This window comes from Mesoplodon bidens (assembly GCF_964165515.1).
Source record: "Mesoplodon bidens genome assembly, chromosome: 16".
In the NCBI taxonomy this organism is placed as follows: domain Eukaryota; kingdom Metazoa; phylum Chordata; class Mammalia; order Artiodactyla; family Ziphiidae; genus Mesoplodon; species Mesoplodon bidens.
In genome coordinates this window covers 41,988,458-42,000,578 of record NC_138173.1, presented here as the reverse complement: position 1 = coordinate 42,000,578, position 12,121 = coordinate 41,988,458, and the positions used below count along the sequence as shown (strand labels likewise).

Below are 12,121 nucleotides of genomic sequence, written 5' to 3'. Positions count from 1 at the left end.
AAGGCAGCACTCCTTCCAGAGGCTCTAAAGGAGACTCCATTTTTTGCCTCTTCCAGCTTTTGGTGGCTGGCTGCCAGAAATCCTTGGCATTCCTTGGATTGTAGCTGCATCACTTCAGTCTCTGTCTGCATCTTCACATTAACCTTCTCCTCTATGTGTCTGTGTATTTTCCTCTTCTGTCTGTCTCAAATTTCCCTCTTCCCTTCTCTCAAAAGGACACTCGTCATTGGATTTAGGGCCCACTCCAATAATCCAGGATGATCTCTTCCTGCAAAGATTTTTTTTTTATTTCAAATGAGGTCCCATTCAAAGGTTCTGGGGATTAGGATGTAGACATACCTTTTGGGGGCCGCTTTTCAACCCACTATATCCTCTATAATCTATTCTCTTTTTTCGAATTGTATATCGTTTAAGATGAGTAATGACTAATTTTAGGATGTATCTCCTTGTCTTTCTTTTCCCATTTTTTTTTTATTGTGGTAAAATACACATAACATAAAATATACCATTTTAATCTTTTTTGGTTTTTTTTTTGCGGTACGCGGGCCTCTCACTGTTGTGGCTTCTCCCGTTGCAGAGCACAGGCTCCGGACGCGCGGGTCCAGCGGCCATGGCTCACGGGCCCAGCCGCTCCGCGGCATGTGGGATCCTCCCGGACCAGGGCACGAACCCGTGTCCCCTGCATTGGCAGGCGGACTCTCAACCACTGCGCCACCCGGGAAGCCCTAACCATTTTTAAGTGTACAGTTCAGTGGCATTAAGTACATTCACATCACACTGTCTCCTACAGAAATTTTTCTCATCCCAGACTAAAACTCTGTACACATTAAACAATAACTCTTTATTATCTCCTCCCTCCAGCACCTCATAATCACAGTTCTACTGTCTGTCTCTATGAATTTGACTATTCTAAGCATCTCAGATAAGTAGAATCAAACAATATTTGTTCTTTTATGTCTGGCTTCTTTCACTTAGTATAATGTTTTCAAGGTGCATTCATTGTTGTAGCCTATATCAGAATCCATTCTTTTTTTTAAGGTTGAATAGTATTCCACTGTATGTGTGTACCACATTTTGTTTAACCATTCATCTGTATGTGAATACTTGGGTTGCTTCCACCTTTTGATTGTTGTGACTAATGCTACTATGAGCATGGATGGACATTTATCTCTGTGAGAGTCTGCTTTCAATTCTGTGGGTATATACCTAGAGCTGGGAATGCTGGATCATGTGGTAATTTTATGTTTAAGTTTTTCAGGAACCTGCATACTATTTTTTGTAGCATTGTGCTATTTTACATTCCCACCAGCAATGCACAGGGATTCCAGTTTCTCCACATTCTTGCCAATACTTATTTTCTGTCTTTTGATAATAGCCATCCTAATGGACGTGAAGTGTTATCTCACGGTTTTGATTTCCATTTCCCTAATAACTAGTGATGTTGAGCATCTTTTCATGTACTTATTGTCCATTTGTATATCTTTCTTGGAGAAATGTCTATTCAGGTTATTTGCCCATTTTTAAATTGGGTTGTTTTTGTTGTTATTGAGGTTCTGGTCTCATTTTAATTGACTTGTCTCTAGTTTTGGTCTGCCTTTCAGCCAACATTTGCTGGCTGAAGTCTCCTAGCCCTTTGACTTTTTACTGCCTCTGCTTATTGTTCTTCCATCCATCCCCCGTCAGTTTTTGTACCCCAATTCTAATACTCAGTCTAAGTGCCTTTATAATTCTTCCTTTGTAATCAACCCATTGGGAGGTCTTTGAGTTAAAATGGATTTCAGACTTGCTAGTCTACAAGTAGAGGATTGCTTATTTGTATTTAATTATTAAATTACTTTGCTTCGTGCAGTAGATGTGTGCTGGAAAATTTGTGTAAATATTTAATAGTTATAAATTGGCCTTAAAATTTTTTTGGATATTATTTTTTAAAAATAATTTTTAATGATTCCTTCAGTGACGAGTATAACGCTCTTGAAACTTATCTGCCATGTAATTGTGTATATTTTTATGACGGGACATATCCATTTTAGCAATAATACAAAATTTAATCATTAATATTAAAATATTTTTGATTTAGTATTAACGTTAAAATAGGAGAAATGCATATTCTAATGTGGAGGCAAGAAGTCAACCTTTAGACCAGTTGGAGAATATATCTGCTGTCCTACATTGGTTATTTTGTGTTAGAGAAACTCAGTGTCACCTAAATATGGATGTTTGATTTTTAAAGACAAGTACCCTCGCATTTTCTTCTTATATTCTTTTACTTCTGTTCCCCTTTTCTTTATTTCCTTCTACACATATTTAGGGCACATTTATCATGTCCCAGTCAGACTTTGAGGATGTAGTGGTTAAGCAGAGCAAGTATGTTTCCTGTTCTCTTGGAACTTCCATTCCAGTGATAACTAGCATTCTAATGATAGAATTATTTAGCTTTCCGTGTGTGTGTGTGTGTGTGTGTGTGTGTGTGTAGAGGGTGTGCATATATATTCAGTTGTTTAGAATGTAAGACCATATACTGTAACAACTTTTATTCAATTATAGGTATGTATGTATATTACAAATTATAAAGGATCATACGCCTCTATGATTTTTATTATTTTGGCATTACATACATTACTTGTTTTTCTCCTTTGAACTTATCCTCATCTTCCCTTTTTCCCCTCTCCCCACTGCTGCCTTTACTTCCTTTTACTGTTCCCTGTTGCCTAACAGAGTGTGTACATGAATGCTCACACAATCCCTTTCATACTTTTACTTTTCTTTCTTTTCATATTGCCTCTCTTCCTCCCTATCTGTTCCCTGTATTTTTCTGCCTGATTATTTTAAGTGATACCTTGATTCTACTAACTATACTTTCAGATCAGAAATAGCCAAGGATCCACAGGAGTGGGCAAATTGGATCACTGGAGAATTTCAGTATTACTTCCAGGACATGTGGTTTTTCACTCTATTTGAAAGTTAGAGTTGTTCTGCCCTGTGGTTCTAATACATATGGGAGTACAAGGCATTCCAGCCCCAAAATTGAGGATTAAAGTTTATTACAGTGACAGTTTCAACATATTTCTGTCTAGTCAGAGTTATTATTCTTAAAGAGATGAATAAGCAAGGAAAACAGAATAAACAGATCTCAGCTTCTCTTAGTTGAGTCTGCTGAGGTCACCCCATGGGTTTCACAGGGAAGGCAAATTCCCACTGTTAATTTATATTCAAACCTTGCCGTTGGTGTTGCCAAGTCCTCTGTAAACATGATTAGTTTGGTAACTACTGAGGAAGCAATCATCATTTTCTCACTGACATACTAATTATGTGAATATGAATTGTAGTGTTGGAGACATATTTCCATTAAGTATTGCTTAGGTAAAGAAGTATACTAGGAGGATTGAGCTGCTTTGTACCCAAAGGTGGAAATGGGGCTCGGCATCCCCTCCTTGCCTGGGCTGGGCCCTGCCCCATCCTATTTCTCCTGGTTGAGGTGGGCTCAGCCAAGAGCGTCCCAGTCATTCCAGTGCAGCCTGCTGCACAATAAGCTTCTAGCTCGAGTTTCAGACCCACGTTCACCCAGTGCTGGTGTCCTGTGCACTCCCATCCAGGTAGTGAGCTCTCCACAGCCAAACCTGCCAACGGCAGGCAGAGCAGCTGGAGGGTCCTAAGCAGGCCCAGGACTCAGATCCCCGTTCTCCTACCCTTTGCGTTGCACGGACACCTATGAAGACCAGCAGAAAGCCCCCAAGCCCACTGGTGAAACAGCTGAGTGACGTATTTGAGACTGAAGACCCCAGATTAAGTCTTCAGAACCTATTCTGCCCCTAGAGACACCTTCATCTTCTCAACTGGACTTGCCTCTGGGCACACAGTTTCCCCTTGAGGATCAGACTGAGACTCCCTTCCAAGCAGGTGTTTTCCAAGGAGGAAACAGGACATCCCTCAGAGATCCCTATAGCCAGCCAGGGCTTGGACAAGCCCTTGAGAGACCCTGACACTCCTTGATCTTCAGGTTCTAAGAGCAGCAGACAGAAACCAAACAGCAAGGCGCTAGGGAGATCTTCTCTCACCATCCTGCAGGGTGAAAACTACCCTGGGACTCTGACACCATGACAGGGTAAGCGGCCTTCTCCCCTGAGTGAAAATGTTAGGGAACTAAAGGAAGGGGCCATTCTGGGAACTGCACGACTTCTGGAAACTGGAGGATGAGCATGGGAGCAAGGCCAGGGCCATGGCAAGGAAAATCGGCACTTCCCTTTGGTAGAGAACTAGGCTGTGCATGGGCCCAGCACCGGACTCACCACCAGGGGCCTAGTGACGTTCTGTGTCCTCTCACCCCTTCTTTCCCTGGGAGACTGGAAAGGCTCATTTTCTTCAACTCCCCCTATACTACCAACTCTGGGACTGAGAGCTTCCTTAGCTTTCTTTGTGTCTTACATGTTTCTGTATATTGTAGGAAGTGATTTAAAGAAAAAAAAGAGTTATGCTAGACTCCATCTATTTAAGATTTTAATGTGGGATACTGACAAAGGCAGTATTTCTCTGTATATGTGTGGAAACATTCACAGGAGACAATTTAAATTGATTTATTAATGATTGAAGATGATTTACATTTCATACTTTAAAAAATTAATTAATTATATTATTACATTGAATTTTTTTTATATGGCAGGTTCTTATTAGTCATCCATTTTATACACATCAGTGTATACATGTCAATCCCAATTGTCCAATTCATGTCACCACCCCCCCAACCCCCCACTGCTTTCCCCACTTGGTGTGCATACGTTTGTTCTCTACACCTGTGTCTCAATTTCTGCCCTGCAAACTGGTTCATCTGTACCGTTTTTCTAGGTTCCACGTATATGCGTTAATATACGATATTTGTTTTTCTCTTTCTGACTTACTTCACTCTGTATGACAGTCTCTAGATTCATCCACGTCTCTACAAATGACCCAATTTCGTTCCTTTTTGTGGCTGAGTAATATTCCATTGTATATGTGTACCACATCTTCTTTATCCACTCATCTATCAATGGGCATTTAGGTTGCTTCCATGACCTGGCTGTTGTAAATAGTGCTGCAGTGAACATTGGGGTGCATGTGTCTTTTTGAATTATGGTTTTCTCTGGGTATATGCCCAGTAGTGGAATTGCTGGGTCATATGGTACTTCTATTTCTAGTTTTTTAGGGAACCTCCATACTGTTCTCCATCATGGCTGTATCAATTTACATTCCCACCGACAGTGCAGGAGGGTTCCCTTTTCTCCACACCCTCTCCAACATTCGTGTTTGTAGATTTTCTGATGATGCCCATTCTGACCGGTGTGAGGTGATACCTCATTGTAGTTTTGATTTGCATTTCTCTAATAATTAGTAATGTTGAGCAGCTTTTCATGTGCTTCTTGAGTATCTGTATGTCTTCTTTGGAGAAATGTCTATTTAGGTCTTCTGCCCATTTTTGGATTGGGTTGTTTGTTTTTTCAGTATTGAGCTGCATGAGCTGTTTATATATTTTGGAGATTAATCCTTTGTCCATTGATTCGTTTGCAAATATTTTCTCCCATTCTGAAGGTTGTCTTTTCATCTTCTTTATGGTTTCCTTTGCTGTGCAAAAGGTTTGAAGTTTCATTAGGTCCCATTTGTTTATTTTTGTTTTTATTTCCATTACTCTAGGAGGTGGATCAAAAAAGATCTTGCTGTGATTTATGTCAAAGAGTTTTCTTCCTATGTTTTCCTCTAAGAGTTTTATAGTGTTTGGCCTTACATTTAGGTCTCTAATCCATTTTGAGTTTATTTTTGTGTATGGTGTTAGGGAGTGTTCTAATTTCATTCTTTTACATGTAGCTGTCCAGTTTTCCCAGCACTACTTATTGAAGAGACTGTCTTTGCTCCATTATATATCCTTGCCTCCTTTGTCATAGATTAGGTATCCATAGGTGGGTGGCTTTATCTCTGGGCTTCCTATCTTGTTCCATTGATCTATATTTCTGTTTTTGTCCCAGTACCATATTATCTTGATTACTGTAGCTTTGTAGTATAGTCTGAAGTCAGGGAGTCTGATTCCTCCAGCTCCGTTATTTTCCCTCAAGACAGCTTTGGCTATTCGGGGTCTTTTGTGTCTCCATACAGATTTTAAGATTTTTTTTGCGGTACGCGGGCCTCTCATTGTTTTGGCCTCTCCCGTTGCGGAGCACAGGCTCTGGACGCACAGGCTCAGCAGCCATGGCTCACCGGCCTAGCCACTCCGTGGCATGTGGGATCGTCCCGAACCGGGGCACAAACCCGTGTCGCCTGCACTGGCAGGCAGACTCTCAACCACTGCGCCACCAGGGAAGCCCCAAATTTTAAGATTTTTTGTTCTAGTTCCGTAAAAAAGGCCATTGGTATTTGATAGGGATTGCATTGAATCAGTAGATTGCTTTGGGTAGTATAGTAATTTTCACAATATTGATTCTTCCAATCCAAAAACATGGGATAACTCTCCATCTGTTGGTATCATGTTTAATTTCTTTCATCAGTGTCTTATACTTTTCTGCATACAGGTCTTTTGTCTCCCTAGGTAGGTTTATTCCTAGGTATTTTATTCTTTTTGTTACAGTGGTAAATGGGAGTGTTTCCTTAATTTCTCTTTCGGATTTTTCATCATTAGTGTATTGGAATGCAGGAGATTTCTGTGCATTAATTTTGTATCCTGCAACTTTACCAAATTTATTGATTAGCTTTAGTAGTTTTCTGGTAGCATCTTTAGGGTTCTCTATGTATAGTATCATGTCATCTGCAAACAGTGACAGTTTTACTTCTTCTTTTTCCAATTTATATTCCTTTTATTTCTTTTTCTTCTCTGATTGCCATGGCTAGGACTTCCAAAACTATGTTGTATAATAGTGGTGAGAGTGGACATCCTTGTCTTGTTCCTGATCTTGGAGGAAATGCTTTCAGTTTTTCACCATTGAGAATGATGTTTGCTGTGGGTTTGTCATATGTGGCCTTTATTATGTTGAGGTAGCTTCCCTCTATGCCCACTTTCTGGAGAGTTTTTATCATAAACGTGTATTGAATTTTATCAAAAGCTTTTTCTGCATCTATTGAGATGATCGTATGGTTTTTATTTGTCAATTTGTTAATGTGGTGTATCACATTGATTGATTTGCGTATTTTGAAGAATCCTTGCATCCCTGGGATAGATCCTACTTGATCATGGTGTATGATCCTTTTAGTGTGTTGTTGGATTCTGTTTGCTAGTATTTTGGTGAGGATTTTTGCATCTATATTCATCAGTGATATTGATCTATAATTTTCTTTTTTTGTAGTATCTTTGTCTGGTTTTGGTATCAGGGTAATGGTGGTCTCATAGAATGAGTTTGGGAGTGTTCCTTCCTCTGCAATTTTTTGGAAGAGTTTGAGAAGGATGGGTGTTAGCTCTTCTCTAAATGTTTGATAGAATTCACCTGTGAAATCATCTGGTCCTGGGCTTTTGTCTGTTGGAAGATTTTTAATCACAGTTTCAATTTCATTCCTTGTGATTGGTCTGTTCATATTTTCTATTTCTTCCTGGTTCAGTCTTGGAAGGTGATACCTTTCTAAGAATTTATCCATTTCTTCCAGGTTGTCCATTTTATTGGCATAGAGTTGCTTGTAGTAATCTCTTAGGATGCTTTGTATTTCTGCGGTGTCTGTTGTAACTTCTCCTTTTTCATTTCTCATTTTATTGATTTGAGTCCTCTCCCTCTTTTTCTTGATGAGTCTGGCTAAAGGTTTGTCAATTTTGTTTATCATCTCACAGAACCAGCTTTTAGCTTTATTGATCCTTGCTATTGTTTTCTTTGTTTCTATTTCATTTATTTCTACTCTGATCTTTATGATTTCTTTCCTTCTGCTAACTTTGAGTTTTGTTTGTTCTCCTTTCTCTAGTTCCTTTAGGTGTAGGGTTAGATTGTTTATTTGAGATTTTTCTTGTTTCTTGAGGTAGACTTGTATTGTATAGCTATAAACTTGCCTTTTAGAACTGCTTTTGCTGCATCCCATAGGTTTTGGATCATCATGTTTTCATTGTCATTTGTCTCTAGGTATTGTTTCATTTCCTCTTTGATTTCTTAAGTAATCTCTTGATTATTTAGTAACATATTATTTAGCCTCCATGAGTGTGTGTTTTTTACGTTTTTTTCCCGTAATTGATTTCTAATCTCACCGCATTGTGGTCAGAAAAGATGCTTAATATGAGTTCAATTTTCTTAAATTTTCTGAGGCTTGGTTTGTGACCTAAGACGTGATCTATCCTGGAGAATGTTCTGTGTGCGCTTGAGAAGAAAGTGTAATCTGCTGGTTTTGGGTGGAATGTCCTATAAATATCAATTAAGTCCATCTTGTTTAAAGTATCATTTAAAGCTTGTGTTTCCTTATTTAGGTTCATTTTGGAGGATCTGTCCATTGGTGAAAGTGGGGTGTTAAAGTCCCCTACTATGATTGTGTCACTGTTGATTTCCCCTTTTATGGCTGTTAGCATTTGCCTTATGTATTGAGGTGCTTCTATGTTGGGTGCATATATATTTATAATTGTTATATCTTCTTCTTGGATTGATCCCTTGATCATTATGTAGTATCCTTCCTTGTCTCTTGTAACATTCTTTATTTTAAAGTCTATTTTTTCTGATATGAGTATTGCTACTCCAGCTTTCTTTTGATTTCCATTGGCATGGAATATCTTTTTCCGTCCCCTCACTTTCAGTCTGTATGTGTCCCTAGGTCTGAAGTGGGTCTCTTGTAGACAGCCTATATATGTGTCTTATTTTTGTATCCATTCAGCGAACCTGTGTCTTTTGGTTGGAGCATTTAATCCATTCACGTTTCAGGTAATATCGACATGTATGTTCCTATTACTATTTTTTTAGTTGTTTTGGGTTTGTTTTTGTAGGTCCTTTTCTTCTCTTGTGTTTCCCACTTAGAGAAGTTCCTTTAGCATTTATTGTAGAGCTGGTTTGGTGGTGCTGAATTCTCTTAGCTTTTGCTTATCTATAAAGCTTTTGATTTCTCCATCGAATCTGAATGAGATCCTTGCTGGGTAGAGTAATCTTGGTTGTAGCTTCTTCCCTTTCATCACTTTAAGTATATCATGCTACTCCCTTCTGGCTTTTAGAGTTTCTGCTGAGAAATCAGCTGTTAACGTTATGGGAGTTCCCTTGTATGGTATTCGTCATTTTTCCCTCGCTGCTTTCAGTAATTTTTCTTTGTCTTTATTTTTTGGCAGTTTGGTTACTGTGTGTCTCGACATGTTTCTCCTTGGGTTTATACTGTATGGGACTCTCTGCACTTTCTGGCCTTGGGTGGCTATTTCCTTTCCCATGTTAGGGAAGTTTTCGACTATAATCTCTTCAAATATTTTCTCTGGTCCTTTCTCTCTCTCTTCTCCTTCTGGGACCCCTATAATGTGAATGTTGTTGCGTTTAACGTTGTCCCAGAGGTCTCTTAGGCTGTCTTCATTTCTTTTCATTCTTTTTTCTTTATTTTGTTCCGCAGCTGTGAATTCTACCATTCTGTCTTCCAGGTCACTTATCCGTTCTTCTGCTTCAGTTATTCTGCTGTTGGTTCCTTCTAGTGTAGTTTTCATTTCAGTTATTGTATTGTTCTTCTCTGTTTGTTTGTTCTTTAATTCTTCTAGATCTTTGTTAAACATTTCTTGCATCTTCTCGATCTTTCCCTCCATTCGTTTTCCAAGGTCCTGGATCATCTTCATTATCATTTTTCTTAATTCTTTTTCTGGAAGGTTGCCTCTCTCCATTTCATTTAGTTGTTTTTCTGGGGTTTTATCTTGTTCCTTCACCTGGTACATAGCCCTCTGCCTTTTCATCTTGTCTGTCTTTCTGTGAATGTGGTTCTTGTTCCACAGGCTGCAGGATTGTAGTTCTTGCTTGCGCTCCATTTCATACTTTTTTGACTGTGATCCATAGTATGAAATATATTTCACATTGTGACCTATTATGCACATGTGTGCATGTGTGTGTGTGCACACAGTTGAAACAAAATATACATAAAACAATACTTATCTATGCATGTTCATAATGGGTCACTTGTGAAATATATTTCATACTATGAATCACTGTTTGTGATCCACTCTGATTTCTGTTCTATCACAGTCTTCTCTTCTTCTACTGTATTTCATCTTTTCATTAAAAAAAAAAATAAGTGGTCCAAATCCATTCAGTTGATTTCATGACCAAGTATTGGTTTGTAACTTGCATCTGAAGAGGAAGAATCACTGTATCTTTGGAAATCTGATTTCTTCCAGTGCCATAATGCTTTCCTTGTTGCCACATGATAGTGGTGTGACCTGGCATTTGAGACTTGTGAGTCCTGAATGATTTCTGTTATCTGTCAGTTAGTTATAGTGGACCCTCAATTAATTGTCCAGTTCACTGAATTGTTGTGAAGATCATATAAGACAATGTAAGTGAGCAGTACATGTAAAATAGTAAATACTTTAGAAATATTAGGTAGCATTATTTAGTTTTCAAGTCTCAAATTGAGATGTTAAAATAGTTCAAGTTCTTGCAGAGAGTAGCTTTTTTTTTTTACCTTTTTATTTTATATTGGAGTATAGCTGATTAACAGTGTTGTGATAGTTTCAGGTGCACAGCAAAGCGGCTCAGCCATACATATACGTGTATCCATTCTTCCCCAGACTCCCCTCCCATCCAGGCTGCCACATAACATTGAGCAGTTCCCTGTGTTATACAGTAGGTCCTTGTTGGTTATCCCTTTTAAATATAGCAGTACATGGCAATCCACTTAGGGAGCTTTTGGCTATGGAAAGGATCAGGCAGTTGCTTCATCATCACCTTATTTTGTTTTGGGTTATCGAGTAGGTTTGGCAGTATTGGGACCTTATGCAGTACCCAAGGGAGCTTATTGCCAGCTGCGGGAGGTTGCTGAAAGCTTTAAAGCCCTTACTTATGGCTGCTGAGATGACTTCTGCAGCCTCTACTGGAAACAGTATGGAAATAATGAGCCCATGAGGACACAGAGACATGTAGACTCTCTTCTAACCTCAGGTCAGACTGTGATATACAGATGTTTTCTACTTCATTTTCACTGTATACTTGTTCAGTAATGGAAACTGTGATTCACAAGAGAGTAGAATGAGTTTTTTCTGGAGCAGAGAATTCAGAGTCATTGGACCCCCAAAATTTCATTTAAATATTGGTTTGTGTGCAGATGTGCATTTTGTTGGTGAGAGAGTTCACAGTTTTCATCAATGAAAATAAGAGTTTCTTGACCCCCAAAGATTGAGAACTATGGCTCTCAGTAATAATATTGGTGACCCTTAAGAGAGTTTCTTATTATATTGTATATTTAGGATATGGTTTTGTTTAGTATTTACTTTATTACAGCATGTCACTGTTCTGTGTTTTAATCTGGAACCAGTAACTGTATGTGCATATGGCATCTATGATTTCCCCCAAGCCCCTAATACTCTTTTACTTCTGGAAAGGTTAGTTTTAGGTATGTCTAATTACCGTCTGAATTTCCTCATTCCACTGATTTAAAAAAATCATTTTTTCTCTGAATTCTCACCTTTTCTCTGTCTTTCTTATGGCTTTTTTTAACTTACTATGTATTATAGTAATGATTATGTTGTCTTATTTCCTCTATTAGATCTAAGTTTTAAATGCAAGTGTGTTTCATTTTTGTGTCTAATTGAACCTAGTGGAGTGACTTACATAAGAGCATCCAATAAATGTTTTTGTTGACTATGTGCTCAATTACCTTTCTTATCTCAGAGACACTTTGTGGTGGTAATATTGAAATCTAGCAAGCTCAGATTCTTCTTTCATACAGTAATAATGTTGTACTTGTAGGTTAGAATAAGAGTGAAATAAACTGAAAAATGAAAGTAAATGCTAATTAAATACAACTTGAAAGCCCTATCCTTGCTCATGGCTTGACTTTCAAACTTTTACTAAGTGCAGTTTATTTATTTAAAATTTCAATTTTATTTATTTTTATTTATTTATTTTTTATACAGCAGGTTCTTATTAGTTATCTATTTCATACATATTAGTATATATATGTCAGTCCCAATCTCCCAATTCATCACACCACCACCCCACTTTCCCCCCTTGGTGTCCATACATTTGTT

The 12,121-nt window shown here is 38.3% G+C and overlaps 1 protein-coding gene and 1 pseudogene across 3 annotated transcripts in view; both read left to right on the top strand.

Annotated features, from left to right (window-relative positions):
• Positions 1 to 12,121, top strand: part of STK3 (serine/threonine kinase 3) — a 303,272-nt gene that overhangs the window by 86,886 nt on the left and 204,265 nt on the right. The gene's annotated exons all lie outside the window — the stretch shown is intronic.
• On the top strand, positions 3,640 to 3,990 carry LOC308630114 (cell division cycle-associated protein 3-like; annotated as a pseudogene). Its single transcript has one exon. The product of its transcript is annotated as a cell division cycle-associated protein 3-like (transcript).